The 12,517-nt window shown below is 37.9% G+C and overlaps 1 long non-coding RNA gene across 1 annotated transcript; it reads left to right on the forward strand.

Moving 5' to 3' along the window:
• The first annotated feature begins 4,932 nt into the window (after window positions 1-4,932).
• On the forward strand, window positions 4,933-11,091 carry LOC137464416 (uncharacterized). Its single transcript, XR_010994226.1, has 3 exons — window positions 4,933-5,335; window positions 9,651-9,781; window positions 10,929-11,091. It is a non-coding gene; the product is annotated as an uncharacterized lncRNA (long non-coding RNA).
• The last annotated feature ends 1,426 nt before the right edge of the window (window positions 11,092-12,517 follow it).

Genomic DNA, 12,517 nt, shown 5'->3' on the forward strand with positions numbered 1-12,517 from the left:
GTTAAGTTCTGTGTCACAGTTGTTTCACTGACCCAGGAGAAAGGAAAAACAAAAACAACACCCACAACTGGCATCCTAAAACCTGGTGCTGCTCAGCTTCTGCTATTGTAGCAGAAAAGAAAGGCTTGGCTCTCTCCCCAAAGAGCCTGAGGAAAACCCCCACTTAAAGAAGAGAAGGAAAGGGGGAATACTTACCTGTCCACTGTGGGAAATTAAAAGTCCTGGGTGGTGTCCTCTGCCTGGAGATGACTCCCTCAGTACAGAGAGAGCTACCACTTCCATCCCTCAGGAGCGCCACCCACCAAAAAGGGGTATTGCTCTCACTGGGGGTAGCTTGCCGGCCAGGAGACTGGAGACAAGAAATCCAGTAGGAAAACCCTACAGTCTCTTCCATGGGGTCTGGTGGTCTTTGGGGCCGCACACTGGGCGCCAACCTTTGAATAAATTGCTAATTTGTAAGCAGTGTTTATCTGCTGAAGAAATATAACTTTGTGTGCTAGACTTGTTGATAAGGCAAGACCATTATCAAGTGTGTCTTCATTAACTGGAGCTTCTAAGACACACTAGTAGCAAGGCAGACAAAATAAAATGGGCCAAGTAGTTTCAGTCTGTGGAGTCAGCCACAAGCTGGAGTCGCTCTAACCAGTGGGAATCACCCAATGAAGCCAAACCAGAAGCACCAACAGCAGCCAGGGCCTGTAGGTGTGTACAGAGGATTGGGACTAAGGATCAGGGAGGTACAAGGCAGCTCTGAACAGTATGATACAGGGCATTTATTGCTACAAGCTGAGCAGCACTAGCACAGAAAAGGGATAATTTAAGGGGGGGGATGTTGATTAGGATAATGGGGATGCTTAGTAATAGTTCCGGAGCCTCTTCTTGTGCTTCAAGGGCTACAATACTTATTAAAAATTTGCAAAGAATTGGTGCAGTTTGTATTGTGGTTTGTGAAGTTGATTACTGATTGTGAGCATTCCTAGTGTAGTGAGAGCAAACCTGAGTGGCCAAAGTACTTGCTGCCTCTATGCTCCTTCCAATCCACTCTTCCTAATGCAGCGTGCAAATAATAAAAAAAAAAAATCTGTAAAAAGTATCTTGTATATCACTCTCAAGTGTGATCTGTACAAACAGAAGCTTGTACTTCCTGGGAAAATACTAGGCTGTACAGATGACAGAGTAACTTTGTCAGAAAAATTCGTTCAGATTTGCTTGTGCTTTTCATGCTGTCTTCTACAATATTTAAAAATATTTTGTGATCTTAGGAGGATGAAAACATGGAATAAGGCCAAGGGTATTAGCACTTCAAAATATTTCAGTGGAGAATGTACGAGCTGTAGACATGCCTGGTGAATGCACTGGAGATCTTTGAGTGCACTCCAAATTGGCTATCAAGAAATGAAATACCAATAATCTTATTTGGAAGACAAAGGTGTGAACCACAGAAGGAAAAACAGTAACTACCTTGCAAGAAAAATAGATATTTTTAAAACAGGTGTCTGTTCCATATTTAACCTCTTTTATTCTTTTCCCTGCACCTTTCAATTTTCATTAATGAAATCATAAGACAGAAGAAAATAACAAAATATTACTATTTGTGACGTTAATAATATTTTTATTTGTAGCATGCAGCAAATTCTAAGATTTTGCTTCTGTGTTCAGTATCTTTTTGGCAGCCCATTTTCAATTGAGTTTAGGATATTTTAACATAGCCCTGGTTTACTATCTTTGCTTTCCTCTGAGTCAGCTCAATCTGTGTCTCAATACTTGCTTAGGTTTTGTGTACTGTGGATGTCATCATGATATCCTATGTGTTTATGTGCACTGCAGGGTAAATCAGTTCTCAGTATACTGCACATATTTCTCCTGTTAATGCAAACTAATTCCATATGCCCACAACAAAACCTCCCTTGTTACCATCTCATCAAAATATTGGAGGAGGTCTGCATTGCTCTAATATTTTTTCTTCTCTAAAAGAGAGCTCTGAATTGCCATCTATGTATCCAGGTTTTCAACATGCATGCTAAATGTCCAGAATTATTAAAATTTGGCTTATTACTCACATTTTGTTGCTAAAGGCACTTCTTTTTATGGCATATACTCGTGAGTCTTATTATTGCACTAAATTCAGGAAGTGATAATTTTACCTTTTATCCAATATTGCATCATTTTATCATCTAATTAAAGTCCATATGGCCTGGTGGAATCTGCATAAAATTTACCTGCTTTTCAGCCCACACTCTCTCTGATAGCCAGTGATACACATCTTTGTGAATTATCTTAAAAGAAGAAATTATTTTGGCGCTTCTGAATTAATAACTTTTAATTATCTTCTTTTACTGCTAGGAAAAAAAAATCTTGTAGAGAAAGCCAACCTCCTTCACTTTAGGGGTCCAAAACACAATGGGAATTTTCTTGTCAGAAGTCTTTCCCCTACTTACTCCTATAATAAACTTTCATCTCCTGTATCAGGCTTATTAGGTTCACTGCTGTGTTTTGAAATTATGTCCATGGTCCTTTCACAGAATTAATTATCACCTCTTTGCCTCTGCATGTGGTCTGCAAACTCTATCCTTTCTCTGACGTTTGAAATAACAACATTTTAAAATTAATTTTATATAAATGCTTTTGTGATATCTCAAAATCCAACCTTCCCTTAGTTAATTCTCTTGTGCTTTGGAGTCCTGCTTTTTCCCATTTATGAAAAAAAAAAGGTATATTGTTGTTTGGGAACTGGGAGTTGTTCAAGAGGTTGCTGGACCCTGGGGCTAAAGTAAAAAAGAAGAATTTTTATTACCATTTGGATTCTGTATTTGTCTCATTATTCTTTGTCTTCAAAATGTTGTTTGGTTGAGTTTTTTGTGTGTGTGGGTTTTTGTTTGTTTGTGGTTTTTTGTTTTGCTTTGTTTTTTAATATGAAGAACAACACAAAAACAATCCCTCCAACCATAACCTTAAAAAAATAAGGTAAAATATTTTACTCTAAGGTTTTTCTTCCCATTCCTTTAAAAAGGATATCTTCATTATATTGGTGCTAGTACTTTTCTTTAGGAAAGGACTAAAGTGTAACTAATATGTTTCTGTTTTAACTTTAAATCTTGGTGAAAATTAAACTCTTAATGCATGACTTTGTGTTCTTAACTTTGATGAGAATTTCAACTGAAATGCAACATGATTTTAAATGAAATTTGTAAAACAGAGTAACTTTTATCTCTCTGTACAAAATGATGGAACTTTTAGAGCCTAATGGAGTTAGGCAGAAAATTTAGTGGGATCTGGACACTTTAGTTCATTTACCTCCTCTGAAAATGCCAGTTAATACTGTTTGTCCTGCATGAAATATTTAAGGACTTTCTCTACCAGAGTAGCAGAGCTGCACTATTTCTATTTAGGCTGGTATGAGTTCAATTGGTATCTCAGCCCACTCTCTCCTTCCAACAGATTCTGGTGACATCTTGAAAATCCCACAGGGTGGATTCTCTTGTTTCTTAAAGCAAGGTAATCAAAAACTCCTTGGTATCTTAGCAAGTGTTCAGCATTTTCTTTCACCAATTCTGTGCTTGTTTTTGCCGCTTAAAAATACTTGGGAATATGAGAAAGATATTATCATGGAGACAACACTGGCTGCATGCTGCCAAGATGTACTTGCCAGATAGTCAATAAGTTAGTCACCAGTGCAGTTTTGTATCTTGGACAACATCAGCCTAAAACAATTTGGAGCAGTTCAGCCGTGTCAGGTGTTAGGGTTAGGGACACACTTGGTGTCCTTTGCCAGTACTCTAAAAAAGGCAGCTTGCTTATTCTTCAGTGTTAAACAGCTATTAGTCAGCTATTACTAGATATTTGTCAGTAGATTTTTCAAAACATTAATATAACACACCTGTTATGCCTGCATTGGTGCAGTAATCCATTAATCTGGTTTAGCTAATTATTGCTGTTTCCTTATTTACCACACTCTGGATCTGCTGCACTTGTCCTTTTCTAATAGGTTAAAAATCAGAGGTGCAAGGAAGAGGTCAATGTTGCTTACACATTCCTTCCAAAATGTACAATTCTTCCTTCATGCAAATTGGTTAGCCTCATCTTACTGCTGTCCAGCTGTTCAGATCTGTTTTTTCTCCATTATCTGTCATGCTTATAATAATTATCCTCGTAGACTGTAACAAAAACTTTTACAGCCTTTAATTGTGTCACTTTCATTCCTTTAACAGTTCAATCCATAAGCTGCCAGATGTTATCCACCTGCCAGAACTCAAACTAAGCTGATCTCTGCCAATCAAGTGCTTTATGCAGTTTTCCAATCTGTTTGCCAAATTATCTGTAGGTATTTTTAAATATTGAAATAACTTGGCAAATGGCAACAGGCTTACTGGTTTATCTTCATTAAAGGTGACAGCATTGCCATCAGATTCATTCAGTTTTAACTGCCCTTGACTTCAAAAACATAATTAAAGATTCTAAACAGCTTAGAAGATGATATTACTTCCAAAAGCTTAAAAATCTCAGTTGGGAATCCATCTGTGCCTGTAGCTTTTTTCCTGTTGACAAATACTTAATTAACTGGCTAATTTCCTGATGCAGAATTTCTGTCTCCTGTCTAAGCTGCTACATCTAACTTGGACAGGATTCTCCCATCAGGAGTGATCCAGACAGGTATTTCTAATAGTGGGAAAATAATGTAATCTTTGTGAAATTTGCAAGTTTAGTCAGATGGCCTCGACATTGGCCCACTTTTTTCTTGTGCTGGACTTTTACTTAAGTTTCATTTTAAAGTTCTTAACTGCAATTGTTTATTTCTAATCTGTCAAATGTGCTTCATTACTTTTCCTAAGGTTCTAAGAAATGTCCTAAGAAATGTCTTCATGTGAATAGAATGAGAGGGCTGCTTTTTGATGTTGCTGATCAGTTTTACTCTTTTTTTTTTTTTTTTTTTTTTTTTTTGAGATTAATTAGTCACATCAAATAGTAAACAGCCATTTTAAATGATGGCTGCGATGGAATACTTGAAAAACATTTCTTGGTGTCTAAAAATAGCATCACAGGCTTTATTCAGAAGTAGAGAGAAACAAAGCATGAATAAACTGAAATGGAGTCCTAGCTAGTTTTATAAGTCTAGTTTACAAGCTGTGTGCAAGTGGTAACTGTCAGGAATAAATTAAAATTAATTCATGGACAAGTCAGTGTGACCTATGGTATCTGGAGCATAGGTCTCTATTGCCATTTTGGGCAATGTTTCTTCATAGACAACATTCCACTGTTCTGGGCTGCTCAAGCTGGCCAAATTGCTTGTAACTACGGTGTCTCATCTGCTTCATGAGGAAAGGAAGGACCAGAAAAGGTAAGAGTGAATCTTATTAAACTCCAAGGAGTGTTTTGAGTCTTGGCTATTTCATTAGTGCTTAGCAAAGTAGTTTGAAATCTTTCCTAGAAGGTGGCACTAGAATGAAAACTATTCAGGATAACTTTTGGTTCCAATGTTTGCATATCCTATACTGAGAGAACAGTTGTATTAACTAGTGATCTTATGGAAAATAAACCCAAATACTGAAGTTTTAAAGGCCAAAGGCAACATCAGAAATCAGTGATTCAAACACAGTCTTCCAGGATTTTTGCAGATTGCACCAAACCTTAGGGGATTTTGATTGTGCAAAGTGTGATGCAGGAAGGCTGGCACTGATCTGATCATTGCTGCTACGGCCTCTCCCAAGAGAACAGAAACTAGAGAACAGCTTATTAAGTATTAATCATATCTTTCTTAATTTCTTCCACATCTAAGAACTGATTTTTACTTGGAAGGTTAGATGAAGAGATGGAACTAACAGCCTGCACACCAGGGGATATAGCATTCTTGCATTAACCTTTGGTGTCCAAAGAATTGTGGATGCAATTAAGGTATTAAATGGAAGAAAACAGTATACTGTAGCTGGGAGGATTCAGTAAATCCTTCACAGGTCAGTTAATCTTTCTTTTATTGCTGACATCAGTTATCTCTTTACATACCAGTACAGTGAGCTTTTTCTTTCAAACAAACCCCAGTGTTTTCGATAGTGGATTGAATTGGCTTTAAGCAGTAACTGCAACAACTCTTTTGCCTTTTATAATAGTTCTAGCATTGCCTTCCAGGCTTGTGGCTGGATTACAGCGTTGAGAAAGAGCCCCATGGCAGGAAGGCTGAAGATTCCAGCTGTGCCAGAAGGAGAATGGAGTTCACTAGGCAACCCCCACCTGCTGGGAGACTGTGTGCTCATTGCAGCACCAAACCTTCTTCTTCACTTCTCTTGACCTGCACAGGTCAGGAACAGTCCTTGGCTGCTCTACCTGGGACACTGCAGTTGAAGCCATACATCTGTAAACACAGTGTGCGTGTGCATGCATGCAGGTGCATGCAGGTGCACAGAGATCATGTGGAAATTACAGTCTTTCCTCATCCTCATTTTCTACTCAGGTTCCTCTTCAGGAGAGGCTGCCACTGTGTTTCAAATAACTACAAACCAAACGAAACCAAGCGTGGCATTAGACCTCTCTCTTTGACTTTACTTCAAAATAATGAACTGGAAAGCTTTTGTCCCAACATCTGTGTGAATTTGCTGGCTTTTTAAGTTGGTCTGAACATGTTGCTGTTGCCCTTGATTTCCAGAAAATGTCATAAATTGTTTAAAGTAGAAAAAGAAAGAAATTTCCCAATAAAATATAAACACTCAGCAGAAATATGCCGTGGCCTCTTTCCACATGAAGTCAGAGGAAACTGAGATTTCACCCCTCTGACCTCTTTCAAGGAAAAAATGTGCCCAACCCATATAAATACATTTTGGTGTCAGTCTTCAAGAAAGTTAAAAAAAAAAAAAAAAAAAAAAAAAAAGAGAGAGTTGAAGATTCCCTTCCACTTCCCTCTAAGCATGAATTTCAATTCAGAACAGGAAAACAAAGATGGTATCTTTGTATCATCATTATATGAGAAAGAACTATTTTTAATTTTTTGAAGTTCCTTCTTGGAGGCATGTAAATATGACAGCCTATTTTAAAAAGCCCAGCAGGGAATTTTCTGAATCCAAACACTGAAGTTAGTTCTCGGGAAAACATGTATTTCTTCTAGCGCACCCATAGCTGTATTTTAAAATCTAGATGCTAAGCAGGCATGTGTATTCCACCAGGCATCATGTCCGTGCTACCTGCACGGTACAAGTGGCAGAGCCACAACTTAGTGAGATTCCAGTCCCACATGAACGACTGGTTTCTGCCAAAATAGAAATACACTGTTAGTTTTCCTTTGTGACAGCATTGCTATACTGTCATCCCCCTTGACATCTGATACCTACCCAGGCAGACTTAATGCTTTAAAGTACTAGACATCAGTGAAAACAAAGACAGGGGTGATGGTGGGGACAGGGGGGTGGGGTTGACAGCAGGATGGCAACACTCCAAGATCTTAAGGCCAGTCCCCGGAAAACAGTGAGCAGTTATGTTACAAGACCAAGCAGAACAGCCCTAAGGCATGCATTTGTCTCCTGGAGGGGCAGTGCAGCAACTCAGGTGAGGGCGGCTGTTTGGGACAGGAGGAGATGCCTCTGACATCTAACATGAAGATGCCAAATTTCCTAAGTCACAGAGGAGCAAGCCAATTCAGAGGCCAGCATTAGTGGGGCAAGGAGCAGGCTAGATGAATGAGAAGGAGAGCCGGAATTCTTTAATGCAAAACAGTATGCTGCTGTGGAGATCCATCTCCACACAGATGCCACGACTGTAATGTACCTCTGTGACTTGGTGCTGTCTTGAAAGGTGGTTGGGGACAAAAGATGGCCATGCCAGAACTAGTATGGTATTGAGGCAGAGTCCAGAACAATGGGACCTCCTCCATGGCCTTGGGATGGGGTTGTACTGATGAAGTGTATCTGCTGGTGTACAGCAAAGTGTATGACCAGCCCTTTCCTGAAGGTCTCATTCATGATGTGAGAGCAGAGCTCACTAGAGTTGCTTACTAGTATAAATAAGGTCAAATTTTGAAGGATCAATCAAAATTTTGTGGCTTAATTATCCCTGCTCTATTTAATAATATCCAACTATAGGTGCTTTAATAGCACATGAGAATTACAGGCATGTGTTCTGGAGTTCGCTCCCCATTAGTAAAGATGTCATTTACTTCCCGACTTGCCTTTAAACTTCAGATTCATCTATAAAGGGTGTGGAAAAGCCTCAAAATTCAGGATCTTTGCTGAAAATAGAATCCTTATGTCTTTTCCTGATAAGGACATCTTAAAAAATTCCAGTGTCAAATCTTACAATTGAAAGGCTGTGTCCCAAGTGTGATGGTACCACAAACCACAAATAATAATCCTAGAGAATAAGGGAGGATAATAATACTTACCATGCATTTCTTTTTGCTTTCCCTTTGCAGACTGATGTCATCATTATGAATTGTCAGTTCCTGGGATTACAGTTAACGCTCTGGTGGTTTTGTTAGAAAGATAATTCATGTAGTGGCAGAAGCTAATTGTTCTTTGGATTTGTCCTTCATTGTAGAATTTTATGAATAAGTTTGTAAGTGAATTTGAACCTTATCTGAGTCACTTGGGTTTGTGCCCTGGTGCTGCTAGCTTTATTCCCAGGTTAAAACCATCCATCTAATAAAAGTGCCTGCTTCCAAAATTAGCTAAAGGGTGCTAAGAAAAGCATTTGACACTGTAAAATAAAGAAGGAAAAGTACAGCAGAGGCAGCCTTAGGTTTCAGAAATGCTTTCATTGTATTATCATCAGCTTTTCCAAAGCTGCAGTAGCCTCTGATGACCTGTCTGCAAACAGTTCCACTGCAAAGAATAATAGGTGAGGCCATCCTTTGTCCATTCTCTTTCAACATGCGCTTAGAAAAATAGCAATGTCTCATCAGACAAAATAAAAGCAAGGAGAATTATAAAGGAATGTTACCAATAGGCACTAGTGTAGAAGTTGGACAGGGATGATGCTGCTTATAATTCTGATTTTCCTGCAGTTGTCTTCAATCCCAGCAGCCTCATTTTCAGCAGGATCCAAACCTAGTGCTATTCAACACTTTTCCCTTTAGTATACAAGGTAATTTACCATTTCAGTTGGCCTTGCTGTGACTGAAATATTTAGGGGATTTGTGTAGTGACAGAAATAGATAAGATGTTTGAAGCAAATGGCTTAGCTCTCTTTAGGAAAATCTCAACGGGATTTAAGAGGATGCACTGATGTAATACAATTGGTGACTTTATTAAAATTCTTTCTGTATAACACCTAGTATAAAGGTATAGCCTATTCCCATTGCAAAGTTCTCCCCATCTCCTAACCCTCGCCTGTAATATCCTTCCTGAATGAATTAGAAACATGTCTAGAGAAGTAAATAATACAACAACAATGAATACAACAATATTTTGAAAATCTATTTATTTTCTGTGTATAGTTGTTCATAGCTGTGAAAATTGCTAACCTGATTCTACGGTGTAAGTTAAAGCTTGAGTCACCTTCATGGAAACATAGAGTTATTTAAGTTGAGAAAGACCATTCAGATCAGTGAGTGCAATTATTAACCCAGCATAGCCAAGTCTACCAATAAATCATATTCATAAGTGACATGTCTGTCATTGCTTATAAAAAATGTCAGAAGCAGCAGATACTGTTTCTATCCTGCTTAATTGCAGTACACAAATGAAAATAAGAATGCTGACAGTCAATGTAGTACCATGTCCCAGCACATCTGTGTCTATGTGCAGTTGTCAATATGAACACATCTGCATTCACTGATATGGATACAGAGTGCCCACACACACTGGTAAATGATTTATATTATTATTATGGATACACTCTAAAGCACATAAAAAGCTAAGAAATACCAGAAAAAGAATGTTGGAACAACCTTAATTTGGTTTCTTGGCATGTCCTTACTGCAAAGGGAACTGTTTGGGAATTTTTCTACACAATGTTTTTGTCGCAAAACTCCAATCTATCAGAACAAAGACACTCATGGACACATTCCAGTTTTGACATAACTTTTCTAAAGTCCAGACTGGAATCTTTACAATTAGAAATTCATTTTATGGTTGGTTCAGACCAGTTTTGTAAACCTGGATTATTCCAGAAGGAAGCCCTAACTAGGCAACATCAAAGTGACTTCCCAAGCCTGGCCATTGTTTTTTCCCCCATATTTCTTGATCTTCTGACTTGAGGCTGTAAGACTGAGCTGCAGAAATGTTGAATGCTTAGTGCTGCAGCTGTAGTTAGTGGAAGATGAGCTTTGAAAATACAATGCTAAATAATAATTGGAAAGTTTGCAGACATTTGAAACTGCTTATCAGGTTTTAATGTCTCTACCTTACTTCTTAACCTGTGAAATGATTCATTAACATTTGTGTATCATTGTGTGCAGCACTGTTATGGTACGCACCACAGAAAAGCCCTTGAGGAAATTTTATGTGTTTTTTTTCAGAGTAGGCTTGAATAGTGTTAAATAAATAACGCATTAGGCAACAGTGTACTGCATGAGGAAAGAATTAAATATTAAAAACTTACAGGGCACTGTCCTTCTTAAGTAATTGAAAGAGGCAGAGGTCTTGTAAGAAGAAACCACTATGTGACTGTCTCACCGTACATGATGACAATACATATGTACCACAGAGGTTGAATTAAGGTTGCACAGGGTGCCTTAAGTGCCAGGATTTCCTAAATCCTGAATGCTTAACATTGTTGTATTTTAGAAGAACAGTATTAAGGTGGGCTTTAATGCAGTAGATATATAATCCATAGAGAAAATACATAACAAATGTTTGACTGAAAGATTTTATTGGGATGAGTTTGGTTGACCTTGTTATTTCTGAATAGTAACTGGAATTACATTTCATTAGTATGCTTATTAAATTTAAGTACATTGATCTATGCAGGAGTTGGAGAAAAAATAATTTTTTAATTGATATGTTTTCCAGGGCCCCAGTCAAGTTAAGATCTTTCTTATACATGAACATAGTCGTTACCTAGCTACAATGACTGTCTACTACCTGCTTGCTGAAAATTTTCACCAGCTGTGGCTAGCTTTGAACCTACAAAACTGCAGTGGAATTCAGGGTTGAGGCATACAGGTGAGAAAGAAGTAAGGGTAGTCCAGGAAGCAAAGGAGCCTTTTAAATTCAGGAATCAGTGACTCAGTCTCTAAAGTTTGACACCCATTTGAGAAAATCACATCACTGATGACTTACAAATATTTGTGTAGCATTGATAAAACCTTCTGGATTTGTGACCAAATTTTTTGATATCTTGTGAAATCCAGCATTCTCTATTATTCTTATGAATAACAAATGAAAACTTCCCTTCCTGTCAGTAATGAGGAATGACAAATCAAATCCTAAATACAACTCTGTAGTGCTCTGATGGGACAGAAAGGAAAAAATACATTAGTTCTCTCATTCCAAATAGTAAGATTCACTCAACATTACAACAAAACTCTTTCCTTTTTTTTCCCCAAAGTGTTCAGGCAGAGATTAATTTGAAACTCTAGCAATGGAGCACCTGGACAGCCCATAAAGATAGTTTTTCTCCAGTATGTCCAGGTCCCTTCAACCATTGGATCTTAAAAATGGATGCCAGGATTTTTCTCAAAGGACAAAGCCTTACACCGGCCAACCCCAGACTAACGGTCCTACTTCTATTTATTTAGAAGAAACGCCTTCCAGAAGATTGGCAATCAGTGTTTAGGCACTTAGGGTGGAGCGAAAACAGAAGAGAAAGAGAAATGGTGTTACAAGCATCATTACCTCCACTACTGCAGCAAAAGCTCTCCTGAGTAAATGGACACTTTTATGAAATTGTTATCACAGGCTATGAAATGTCCCTGTTATGTCAAAGTAAATATGGTTAAGAATGAATTGTCTTTATTCAGTGGATATCCATTATAGGAGAGGAGCAGGGATTTCTTTGTTTTATGTGAAGTCATAGATTACATATTACCCTTTCTGGAATGTCCATGAGAAAGTTACTTAATACTCTGAGCAATACTTACAAGGGAAAGGGAAGGGAATTGTTATCACTTGGGTTGACCCCTTGGGGGATGCTGTGATGATAACTTTACTGTTTAAATTTGGGAAATACATAGTATACAAATGAATGAACTCCATTGTCTTTGAAGTTTCCTATGTGACTCATGGTGAAGATTTTACATAATTACATTAACATTATGGAGACAGGAATCAGCATGCAAACAGGCCACAGGCAAACATATAATTACATGATTCTATCAGCTATACAAATGAAAATTAGCTCCCTTTCCATACTACTTGCCATGCTTTCTGTAAGTGTTACATAAGTTAGTGATAATATCTAAATATGTTTTCAGAACTTAGAAAATGCTTGCCAGGAGAATAAATCAGTGTAAAAACTTACAGAAAATTTGCTGAAAGCCAGTATTAGTAATTAATTTAACATCAGGCTTGCCAAGCATGCCTATTTTGGGGAGCCAAATACAGAAGCTTAAGCTGAATACCTAACAAAAGCACATTTTTGTCACTGCTCAGACAACCTG

The sequence above is a fragment of the Anomalospiza imberbis genome, chromosome Z (assembly GCF_031753505.1).
Source record: "Anomalospiza imberbis isolate Cuckoo-Finch-1a 21T00152 chromosome Z, ASM3175350v1, whole genome shotgun sequence".
Lineage (NCBI taxonomy): Eukaryota > Metazoa > Chordata > Aves > Passeriformes > Viduidae > Anomalospiza > Anomalospiza imberbis.